This window comes from Pan troglodytes, chromosome 4 (assembly GCF_028858775.2).
Source record: "Pan troglodytes isolate AG18354 chromosome 4, NHGRI_mPanTro3-v2.0_pri, whole genome shotgun sequence".
Classification (NCBI taxonomy): Eukaryota; Metazoa; Chordata; class Mammalia; order Primates; family Hominidae; genus Pan; species Pan troglodytes.
In genome coordinates this window covers 127,348,416-127,361,662 of record NC_072402.2, presented here as the reverse complement: position 1 = coordinate 127,361,662, position 13,247 = coordinate 127,348,416, and the positions used below count along the sequence as shown (strand labels likewise).

The following is a 13,247-nucleotide window of genomic DNA, read 5'->3' as shown; positions in this document are numbered from 1 at the left end:
TAGTTAAATATTTATGTTCTATTTTACTAATAAAGACATATACTTGAATAATCATTTCAGAAAATGAATTGTTACCAAGTGTAAGTTATAATGTTATTTTCAAATAACAAGTTCACATAATATCCATTATTTTTGATCCATTATATGTTCTCTATTTCCCATATCCTCATAAAATAAATTTTAAACTCCTTTTATAGATTAAGATATTTAGGCATAGGAGGTTCTGATTTACCAAAGATCACATAATTACTAAACATGATGGAATGGGGACTTAATTTCACCTTTGAATCCATCTGCTGGATATTTTGTTTCTAAAAAAAATTTAATGCAGAGCTTACCCTAATTAAAGATGGTCAGCTGACTGCTTGTGACTTTTTTCTGTCTCCAGAAACAAAACATAATGGTAAGAAATAATTTAAATAAATTATTTTAATAAAATTTTAAAAGAATTGCCTTGCCCATGTGTGGGAAAGTTAGAAGATTCAGGGAAGTATATGAACAGATTTAGTGAAAGCTACAGCCTAAATGAAAAGAGGAAGATTTTTGATGAGAAGAGAATTTCTGAATTGGGTGGAACTCCAGAAAGTCTCAAGACTGAGGCACACATGGTCTAGGGAAAAGCAATGCAGGAGGGTTGAAAATGGAGATGAGCTGAAAGTATATCTGAAGTTCTCAACAACTCATTTAAACCTTCACGCAGAATGTCAAGGCCTGGTATCCACAGGCCTATCAGGAAAGTAGAGATGTAATCTTTAAGCAAAAGGTAGAATGAACATATTATTTTTAGAAATATAACTACATGAAGAAATAGCAAAAAGATGAAATACACATATGGATGTAGTTTTTTTATATCTTTACAAATTAAAATAGATTTTATAGAAATTTATCATCTACAAATAGATGAAATAACTTCTTAATGAATGGGTGGTTAGGTGGACAGATGGATAAATAGACGGATGATAAGCCCAGTTACTTCATTTGGCTTATTAAGGTAACTGAAATTACTTCAAGGTTAAATCAAGACAAAGTAGGACAGAAAGATGAAGGTAAGGAAACACAGAGAGGGACTGGGGAAGGGAGAAGAGGAGGGGAGAAGGAGAAAATCATATTTTTATTATAGTTCTATTAAACAACAGATGAAATAAAATCTTTTTAAAATTTGATTTAAACATAAAAGATAACATGAATTTTAAGAGAGCTAAATCACATGAATACAACAAAGAGTGGAAAACAAAGATTTTGAGATAATTAATTTTGCATTATAATCAAATGGAAGAAGGCAGGAAGAAAGAAAAGAAGGAAGGAGGATAAAAGAAAATATCTCCTCTAAATAGGGTATTAAAAGTTACAGCATTTGAAAATAAAATATTAATTTGAGATTAAACGTCCCCCCAAAATACTAAATTAAGCTCACTGTAATTAGCATGCTGCTACCATTGATTGGTACAAATTTTCTCTTAAGATTCCCATATATTTTGCCACTTTTTTTCACCACAGCTAGAACAGTCCCACCACCCTGTTCAGATTTAAAACTCAGCTAACATGGGTTATCATATGTCATATACCTGTTTGTCACATGGACTAGGACATATAAACTTCAGTCACTTTAATGAGTTTTACATGTCTTCTCCAGTATCCATTCTAATATTACTTTCCCCACATAAAAATAGTACTGCCACTTGTTTCTAATTCTTATTTCTTCTAATTTGCATTGGCTAGGATTTCCAACATACTATTGAAATATATGGGCAATACTGAGCTCCTTATTTTTCCTTCTGAGTTTAACAGGAATGTTTACAGTTTCACAGTTGCATATGATGTTTGCTGAAGGTATTCATAGAATACCTTACTAACTTAAGGAAATAACTTTCTGATATCAATGCATGTCTGAGTGAAGAAGGAGGAAACATTATTTGATATATAGGTCAAAGGTGAATGGAAGTTTATTAGTAATATTTGGAAAAGGATTCAAAGATTAGAACAGCCACTGAGGGAAATATGGAAGAGCTGAATAAGTACTACAGGAGTGCTTAATGTAATGAGTCAGAAAATATGTTGCTTCAGCTGAGGATGGAGTGCATGAGTTTGGAGAGCACTAACATAGTACTCAGTTGAGTGATATTCATCCTAGTGGCTGAAACAAAGATGAGTAAATTTAGATTCAGCTTAGGTTGACGTTTTGCAGATCACGTGTGGAGAAAGACCAAAGGTATAAAAGCTGTCAGTGAAGTTGAAAGTGAAAGAAGGCATAACACTTACAGGGATCTATGGGGAATGAGTAAAAAAGTAAGGTTAGAGGGAGCCCGATAATTTGGAGAAAAGAATACAGTAGTAAAGAGAATGGAATCATCAGTGATGAAAAAGAGCAGACATTTTACAAAAAAAAAGGAACTTTATCAGGGAGTGAGATTTAGGTATTTAAGATTTCAGAGAGAAAGTTCTGAGACATGACTAGGTATTGTCACAAGAGTAAAGAAGGGTGCAGGTAGAGGTCATCTAGATTGAGGTCAAATCATTATTAAATAGTGTTGGGTGAACTAATAATATAAACGTGAAATTGCACATGACCAGAAAGAACTTGGGACAGTGGTAGGTGGCCAATATCCATAAGAAATGTGGGTGAGAATCAAGATCAATCACAGCTTTAAGATGCTAAGGCTCAAAAACTTCAAGATCAGAGAGATTTGGGTTTAGAAGCACCAGTGAGGAACAGGAGGAATGTGACAAGTATACAACTTTTGTTTCTTTCTTGTTCCAGCCCTATGATACAGGGGCCTCTCTTGGAATTCTGGATTATGGAAACCCATAAACACCAGTTATAGGAAATCAATGACTATCATGTGGTCATGTAAAAAAAATACTATGATAAAGACAATAGTTTATAATATAATAACATGTTTATGCAATAAAATGTAAATGTATATAAAATATAAAATATTCAAAAACGAGTGCATACTTACATAGAGGTATGATTGCAACTATGTATCAAAAATATCATACCATCATATATTCATATGAACAAAAAGATACAGTTTTATCATGAGAAAATTAAAGTCTTATAAACATGATAATCATGTCTATGAAATTTGAATGGTAATTAGTAGAACTTCTTATAGACTAGGGTGAGGTCTGTAAGACCAAAAATGACCCAAAAGAACCCTTAAAGTTACCATCTATTCCTATTCTTATTTTGCTCAAGTGTAAAGTCAGAATCTTCAACTGAGACTCTGATAAATTTAAATTTCATTGTTCTTAGATTTGGAACATCAAGGAATTTTTTATTTGATTTGAAAGTTATAGAGAATGACTGTAACCACGGCTAATGTAAATGATTTGCATTATTCTGTTTAAAAGCCTAGCTTTTCAGTTCAATAACCCACATGTGTTATTATAATAAGAGATGAGTTTAAAAGGGAAAGGAATTAACACAGATGTTATTTAAAGATAGATGCAATAGAGGCCCTTTTCAAAGCACTTTTTTTTTTTTTTTTTTTTTGAAACGGAGACCCACTCTGTCGCCCAGGCTGAGTGCAGTGGCATGATTTCGGCTCACTGCAACCTCCGCCTCCCGGTTTCAGCGAGTCTTCTGCCTCAGCCTCCCAAGTAGCTGGGATTACAGGCACCTGCCACCATACCCGGCTAATTTGTTTGTATTTTAAGTAGAGATGGGGTTTCACCATGTTGGCCAGGCTGGTTTCGAGCTTCTGACCTCAAGTGATCCATCCACCTCAGATTCCCAAAGTGCTGGGATTACAAACGTGAGCCACTGCACCCAGCTCAAATTTTTTTTTAATACAAAAAATTCTGGAAATAAAAAGCAAACAAAAACAGCCTTCTCATTTCTCAACTAAAAATGAGTCATGTACAAGAAGTCAATTGAATCTCTCATCAGAAAAAAAAACACAAGCCAGATGTTATGTGACACACCTCATAAGATGATCACAGACTCCTAAAACCCTCCAGGATGCCTTTTCCAATAATGGAACTAATGAAGAAATCAGAGTTTTTATGTGATCAGATGGATGCATTCTAACAAAAGTTAGGTCTCTGGGCTCCAGAAGTGCTGTTTTTAAGCATTATCTAAGCTACCTGAGTTCAAAATCCAGGCACTCTTGGTACAAACTCCTGGCGAAGTTCCAGTAAATTACTGGTCCTATGACTGTAATCTGTGAGTCTTACTATGAGTCTTACTATTATTTGAAGCATAACAGAAGAAAAATCATAATACATGACAAGCAGTGAAGGTGCAAAAATGCTGAGTATGACTTTAAGAGTGTGACTTTGGCTCGGTATGGTGGCTTATGCCTGTAATCCTAGCACTTTGGGAGGCTGAGGCAGATGGATCACCTGAGGTCAGGAGTTCGAGACCACCCTGGCCAACATGGTGAAACCCCCTCTCTACTAAAAATACAAAAATTAACCAGGCGTGGTGGTGCATGCCTGTAGTTCCAGCTACTCGGGAGGCTGAGGCAGGAAAATTGCTTGAACCTGGGATGCAGAGGTTGCAGTGAGCCGAGATTGTGCCACTGCACTTCAGCCTGGGCAACAGAGCAAGACTCCATCTCAGAAAAAAAAAAAAGTGTAATTTTAAAATGCTCATTTTAAAATCTGTTCATTAACACATAAAGATGTACATAAGATATTATGGGAGAATATAAAAGGGAAATAAGGTAGAGAAAAATGTAAGCAGGAAAGGCTTTGAGAGAGGGTGACAACTTGGTGATACCATTGAATGGGCAGGGGTTAGCCAGGGAAAGGCAATGGGAGTTGGAGGGAGTCCTTGAACAAAGGACTAAACAGGGTAAAAGGGCAAGCGATGCTTATGAAAGTTAATGTCGCTCATAGAGGTGGTGGCCTAGGGTGCCAACCATGTAGCACATCTCCGCATCAACACTGTATTTAGGATTTCCTCAGTAAAGGGTGTGTTAAAGGAACTGCACAGGTGAAATTGTCTGAAACAAAGATTAACATACAATGCGATCCAATGCAATCCAATAAAAATGTAATTGTGAAGAACCAAAATTCATTTTATCTACTAATGAGAAAAAAATATGGAATGATATAAGAATGGTACCCAGATAATATGAAACCCATTTACATAATTAAATTCAAATTGGGCTTTGAACATATTTTTCAATAATAAGTTGTCTCACTAGTTGACTAATAATCTGCCTGTTTCATTAAAAGACAAGAAGGTGATCTAGGAATGTAAAAATACTCTTACGGAAGTTATAAGTTTGGTGTCAGCGCAGTTAATTTCTATTTTTAAAAAAAATTTGTAAAAAAGCCTTCTAGATTTTCTTAAATGTTTAAGTAATTTACAACACTCTTAACGTACAGTTTTTATGAATACTAAGAAAAAACTGATCTAGAAAGAGAAAGGAGTGAGTATAATAAAAGTTATAATAAATCTCTGATCAAATAAGATAGAATATTGTACGGATATTAAAGTGTTGTTTATGCATTCTAGCTTCATGGTAGACTGAATCCCCTTTCGCTAAAAACACGTAGAAATCACAAATCATAGGTGAAATACATTTTTCTGAATGTATAGCTGAGGTTGAAGAAGAAAAGATAATTCCCAGGTGCAAAATTAAAGTTTAAAAAAATTCAAATCTGGAGAGATAAAATCGTGAATTGATGCTGCCACTGCCTGAGTATCAGATAAGATATATAACTGATTAAATAAATGTGTGGTTTCAAAATGTCTGTGAGTACAGGTACTGGTGAGTAGGGGATGGAGATTCATGCATAAATAAAAAAGCTGAAAATGCTGTTGTTAACTACCATCAAGCATATTTGAAAATAACTTTAAGAATCTGTCAGTGCAGGGAAATATCAAGAAAACTTGGCTTAAAAAAAATCTGAGAATGCTAGAAATCAAAACCCGAAGCTAACGTGAGCACATGAACATCAGTATGAAGCTTAAGAAATACTAAGCCATATATGTAACATAAAAGTTGATCCTATTATGTGGAGATCTTTGCTAGTCCTGTGATAACAAATGAAATATGACTATGATGAGACACTTTATCACCTTAGCAAGCATGAAGTTCTCAAAGGGGAAACATGTTCCACTGAATATGAGCTCACAAATCATAATTACAAGCCAAGTAAAGAAATGTTTCCCTGTGAAGAGAGAGACCACAGATATAAAACTAGAGAAAAATGATGATGAAATAAATACTTTTTTAACATAAAGTATTTTAACATAAAGAGAGAGAGTTTGAAGTTCACATTTACTGGGCCACCACAACCCAAATATATCTTTTTGTAAGTTAGAGAAAGAAACCACTTCATAATGATACTTCATATACAATTATTGGTGTGATAAACAGTTTTTTGAGAATAAAAACTTTCACTGATATGTGATAAAAGTTGTTCAAGTAAATACACAAATGTATAATGTATACAGTTGTAATGTACTTGTGTGTATACATATATATCCGTTATACATTTGGATAACATATATGTAATTATAACGTATAAATAACTACACAAATGTATAAATGAAAATTTATCTATTACAATAAGCATTAATCTGGAAAAGACCCTCAGTGAAGGAACTAGTAAAAAAAGTGCTACAAAAAAAAGGAAGCTGACCATAGAAACAAGGGGCAAATACAAGAAAACTGGCATGAAAATCTTCATAAACAGTCTCAATAAAAAAAACAGTGATAGTAATAATAATGTCTAAGTTTTGAGGTATGTGAGATTTATGCAATGAAGGAAGTAATATAGTGAATTCAATAGCATAAAATTAGATAAAACATGAACAAATCTAAACTCTACTATTGTTCAGACTCAGGATAGAAATAACTAATTTTAGACTATGTTAATATAAGAATATGTACTTTTTAAAATGAGTACTGAAATAAAGAACTATAATTAATAACTAGCAAAATAATAGAGGGGAAAAGAAAATTTAAAATAATCATTGCAACAGAAGTAAAAAAGAAAACAACTGGAGAGAAAATATTGGGTAAAATGAAAACAGAAATAAAGTAAAATATATTAGTAGTCAAATTAGGGTAAAAGGAACTTGCTTTAAAAACTTCTTGAATTGGGTTTAATAAAATTCCCATATATCTGGCCATAAATAACACATGTAAAGCTTAATAATTAATACAACAACAAAGAATCACCAAATAAAATAACCCCCAAAGAGCTGGCTCACAATATTAATATTTTACAAAATATACCTTGAGGTAAAAATATTATTATGCATAAAAGGAATAATTATATAATTATAAGAAGTATTTGATAGTATTTAATATATGTGTATATTGCAATTTCATCTCAAACTAATGATAAAATTTAGATAATTCTAAACTAGTATCAATAATTGATCTTTCAATAATTGATAGATTCAATAGATGAAAAGAAAGTAAAGATACAGAGAATCTAAATATTCCATCTAAAAAGTTTTATCTAATTTTCTCTCTCACACACACACAGACTTTAACAATTAGAAGATTCATATTATGTTCAAACATGTATCGAACTTTTTCTAAAGTTGCCAATGCCACCAAACAACACTTACTACATATACAAAGAACAACGTCATAGAGGTAATATTCTCTGACTGCATTGCAATAAAATTAGAAATCAACAAGAAAATGGTTACCCTTCCAATTCCTCCCTCTCTTCTTCCTCCTAAAAAGTGGATATTTTGGAACAGAGTTTTAAATAAGGTATGGATCAAAGAAGAGAAACTACAGTGGAAATAATAAATATTGTAGAAGTAAACGTATCCATTCATTACATAACAAAGCCAGTGGTACACAGTGTAGAGTAGTTCATAGTGTTCCAATATTCCTGTTGGGAACAACTAGGAAGGCTGGATAAAACAGAAAATAATATTTGTAAAGGCATCAGTGAACTATAGAAACAAAAAAGACTACAAGTTTTTAAATCCTAAAAATAGGAGAGAGTCTCAAAGGTGAGCAAAATCACTAAAGGCACTTTTTCCCTGGTAGTATTTGCTGATTTTTAGCAAGAACTAGAGACTGAGAAGCTGGACTTGATCCAGAAGAGTACAATTGCAGAAGAAAAAACAACAACAACAACAAAAAACCTGGGGGTGGGAGGTGCCACCCAGCACTGGATTTTACTGTTCATAAAAGGCTGGAGATTTTGATAGTAGCACAAGCTGGAGTAACAAAACTGGAGAATTGAGAAGCCATCGAGTATTCTCCTTCAAGAAAATTGCCATATTCTAAAACTGGCATGGAATGGTATTTTAAATAGCAAAACCCCAAACCTCTGAAGAGCCGAACAGAATCTCCATGTGAACTTGTGACACAATACAGTCCCAAATTAGATCATTAGTTCCCATACTATCTGTCTAGACAAAGAAAGACTAAATCATTTCTCCTATATAATAATATCATCTGGAACCTCCATTGCTCCAGAGATTTCTAAAAATTAATCATTGATTCAAAAAATACCAGGCTTGCGTGAGCAGGTCAATTTGAACAAATCACGACAATAAACTGTCACCAAGGAGTGACCAAATATAGCAGTTAGCAGATGAGATTTAAAAAAAAAAAAAAAAAAGAACATCGAGTAAAAGTTAGAAAAACTCTCAAAGAATTGGGATTTATTAAAAAAATCAAACAGGCATTCTTGATTTGAAAATTACAGTATTTGAGGTTAGTAGATTATGATCTCTAGTAGTAGATTATAATCAGTAGATTATATAATTACATATATAATTAGTAGTTGATAATCAGTAAATTATTATCTTGGTAGATAAATAACTGCAGATTAAACATAGGAGGAGAGATAAATAGTTTCCTGGATGGATTAGTTAATTTAAAATACCCAAATTCCAGCAACAGAGAAGAAAATAATTAGAAAATGTTTTAAAGAGGAACATAGTATACATGTGAGACACAATCACAGGTGTTGCATTCTTCTAATTTGAATCTTAGAGGAAACAGACAACAAAATCTGACATTTTTATTTGAGAATTAATCATTAAATGTATTTCAAAAAAAAATTGTAAGGCAACACAGAATAAACAAAGCTCAGCAAGGCCCAAATTCAAAACACGGATAACACCACATGCTGAAGAGAATGTGGAGCAGCAGGAACCGTCATTCATTGTTGATTGGAAAGCAAAATGGTACAGCCACATTGGAAGGTAGTTTGGCAATTGCTTATAAAACTAAACATACTCTTACCATATGATCCAGCAATCACACTAGTTAGTATTTACCTAAAGCAGCTGAAAATTTATGTCCATACAAAATCCTGCACATGGATGTTTATAGCAGCTTTATTCATAATGGCCAAAACTTGGAAAAGGTGAATGGTTTCATAAACTGGTATCTCTATCCAACAATATTATTCAGTGCTAAAATGAAATGCGCTATCAAGCCATGGAAAGAGATGGCTGAAACTTAAATACACATTACTAAGTGATAGAAGCTAGTCTGAAAAGGCTACCTATTGCATGATTTCAACTATGTAACATTCTGAAAAAGGCAAAACTATGGCAAAAGTAAAAAGATCAGTGGATGCCAAGGATTAAGTGGGGAAGAAGGAATAAATAGGTGGAACACAGAAGATTTTTTAAGGCAGAGAAACTACTCTATATGATACCATAATGTGGATACTATTACGCATTTGTCTAAACCCATAGAATTTAAAATACCAAGACTGAATTCTAATGAAAACTGTGGACTTGGGTGATAGTAATGTGTGAATGTAAGGTCACCAATTGTAAAAATAATGTACTATTCTAGTGGTGAACATTGATACTGGGGGAGGCTATGCATATGTGTGGACAGAGGGTGTAAGAGAAACCTCTGTACCTTACACTCAATTTTGCTGTGAACCTAAGACTGCTCTAAAAAATAGTCTATAAGAAATTTAAAGGCTTGGGAAGCAACAAGCAGAATCAAACAAAACAAACAGAACAAAACACAATGCAAAACTGCTGAAAATGAAAAGGAAAAAAAGGGAATCTTAAAAGTGCCCAGGAGAAAAAGGAAACTTCACTTCAAAGTAACAACAATAAAGCTGACAGGTGTCTGCAACATCACAATACAAGCTGGAAATAATGAAATGGCATGTTTAAAGTTTTATAACAAATAAGAATCTGCCAACCTCTAATTCTATACTATGTGAAACAACTTTTTTAAAAATAAAGGTACCATAAGAATGTTTTCCTATATACAAAAACTGTTTCTTCAGACAGAAAGAAAAATCATTGCAAATTGAAACACGGAAATGCAGGAAGAAATGAAGAACACCAGGAAGACTGGCCATAAACAAATATTGAATACATAAAACATTAATGTTAATATCTCCCCAAATTCAAAATACATGCAACAATATGTAGTAGGGATATAGTACAAGTGTTCAAAAGTTATTTTTAAAAAAGTATAATTGACATTAGAAAATATTTTAACATAGTCATTACAAAAAAGAACACATTAAAAATGTGTAGCCTAAAATGAAAACTGTCCTTAGGGAAGTTCATAATATATATTAGAAAGAAAAAGACTGGAGGGTTGCTGGCAAGATGGCCGAATAGGAACAGCTCCGGTCTGCAGCTCCCAGCCAGATCAACGCAGAAGGTGGGTGATCGCTGATTTTCCAACTGAGTTACCCGGCTTATCTCACTGGGACTGGTTAGACAGTGGGTGCAGCCCACGGAGGGCAAGCAGAAGCGGGCAGGGCATTGCCTCACCTGGGAAGTGCAAGGGGTTGGGGAACTCCCTCCACTAGCCAAGGGGAGCCATGAGGGACTGTGCCTTGAGGAAGGGTGCATTCCGGCCCCAAATGCTACGCTTTTCCCACTGTCTTTGCAACCCGCAGAGCAGGAGTTGCCCACAGGTGCCTGCACCACCAGGGCCCTGAGATTCAAGCACAAAACTGGGCAGCCATTTGGGCAGACACCTAACTAGCTTCAGGAGATTATTTTCATACCACAGTGGCACCTGGAATACCAGCAAGACAGAACGAATCACTCCCTGGAAAGGGGGCTGAAGCCAGGGAACCAAATGGTCTAGCTCAGCAGATCCCACCCCCATGGAGCCCAGCAAGCTAAGATCCACTGGCTTGAAATTCCTGCTGCCAGCACAGCAGTCTGAAGTCGACCTGGGATGGTCAAGCTTGGTGGAGGGAGGGGCATCCACCATTAATGAGGCTTGAGTAGGCGGTTTACCCCTCACAGTGTAAACAAAGCTACCAGGAAGTTCAAACTCAGCATAGCCCACATCTCAGCTCTGCAAAGCCACTGTAGCCAGACTGGCTCTCTAGATTCCTCCTCTCTAGGCAGGGCATCTCTGAAAGAAGGGCAGCAGCCCCAGTCAGGGACTTATAGATCAAACTCCCATCTCCCTGTGACAGAGCACCTGGGTGAAGGGGCGGCTGTGGGTGCAGCTTCAGCAGACTTAATTGTTCCTGCCTGCGGCTCTGAAGAGAGCAGCAGATCTCCCAGCACAGTGTTTGAGCTCTTCTAAGGGACAGACTGCCTCCTCAAGTGGGTCCCTGACCCCCGTGCCTCCTGAATGGGAGACACCTCCCAGCAGTGGTTGACAGACACCTCATACAGGAGAGTTCTGGCTGGTATCTGGTGGGTGTCTCTCTGGGATGAAGCTTCCAGAGGAAGGAGCCAGCGGCAAACTTTGCTGTTCTGCAACCTCTCCTGGTGATACCCAGGCAAACAGGGTCTGGAGTGGACCTCCAGCAAACTCCAGCAGACCTGCAGCAGAGGGGCCTGACTGTTAGAAGGGAAACTAACAAACAGAAAGGATTAGCACATCCAGTCAGAGATCCCATCTGAAGGTCATCAACATCAAAGACCAAAGGTAGATGAATCCACAAAGATGGGGAGAAACCAGCGCAAAAAGGCTGAAAATTCCAAAACCCAGAATGCCTCTTCTCGTCCAAATGATCACAACTCCTCGCCAGCAAGGGGGCAAAACTGGACAGACAATGATTTTGACAAATTGACAGAAGTAGGCTTCAGAAGGTGGGTAATAACAAACTTCTCCAAGTTAAAGGAGCATGTTCTAACCCAATGCAAGGAAGCTAAGAACCTTGGAAATGGTTAGCGGAATTGCTAACTAGAATAACCAGTTTCGAGAAGAACAGAAATGATGCGATGGAGCTGAAAAACACAGCACAAGAACTTCGTGAAGCATACACAAGTATCAATAGCTGAATTGATCAAGCAGAAGAAAGAATATCAGAGATTGAAGATCACATTAATGAAATAAAGCGCAAAGACAAGATTAGAGAAAAAGGAATGAAAAGGAACGAACAAAACCTCCAAGAAATACGGCACTATGTGAAAAGACCAAATCTACATTTGATTGGTGTACCTGAAAGTGACAGAATGGGACCAACTTGGAAAACGCTCTTCAGGATATTATCCAGGAGAACTTCCCCAACCTAGCAAGAGAGGCCAACATTCAAATTCAGGAAATACAGAGAACACCATAAAGACACTCCTCGAGGACAGCAACCCCAAGACACATAATCGTCAGATTCACCAAGGTTGAAATGAAGGAAAAAATGTTAAGGGCAGCTAGAGAGAAAGGTCAGGTTATCCACAAAGGGAAGCCCATCAGACTAATACTAGATCTCTCTGCAGAAACCCTACAAGCCAGAATAGATTGGGGGCCAATATTCAATATTCTTGAAGAAAAGAATTTTCAACCCAGAATTTCATATCCAGCCAAACTAAGCTTCATAAGTGAAGGAGAAATAAAATCCTTTACAGACAAGCAAATGCTGAGAGATTTTGTCACCACCAGGCCTGCCTTACAAGAGCTCCTGAAAGAAGCACTAAATATGGAAGGGAGAAATAAGTACCAGCCACTGCAAAAACATACCAAATTGTAAAGATCACCAACACTATGAAGAAACTGCATCAAATAACGGGCAAAATAACCAACTAGCATCATAATGATAGGATCAAATTCACACATAACAATACTAACTTTAAATATAAATGGGCTAAATGCCCAAATTAAAAGACAGACTGGGCCGGGCATGGTGGCTCACGCCTGTAATCCCAGCACTTTTGGGAGGCTGAGGCGGGCAGATCACAGGGTCAAGGAGATCAAGACCATCCTGGCTAACATGGTCTACTAAAAAATACAAAAAAAAAAAAAATTAGCTGGGCATGGTGGTGGGCACCTGTAGTCCCAGCTACTCGAGAGGCTGAGGCAGGAGAATGGCGTGAACCTGGGAGGCGGAGCTTGCAGTGAGCCGAGATCATGCCA

At 36.2% G+C, this 13,247-nt stretch overlaps 1 protein-coding gene across 4 annotated transcripts in view; it reads right to left on the bottom strand.

The window, feature by feature from the left end:
* Positions 1-13,247, bottom strand: part of ADAMTS19 (ADAM metallopeptidase with thrombospondin type 1 motif 19) — a 281,046-nt gene that overhangs the window by 144,726 nt on the left and 123,073 nt on the right. The gene's annotated exons all lie outside the window — the stretch shown is intronic.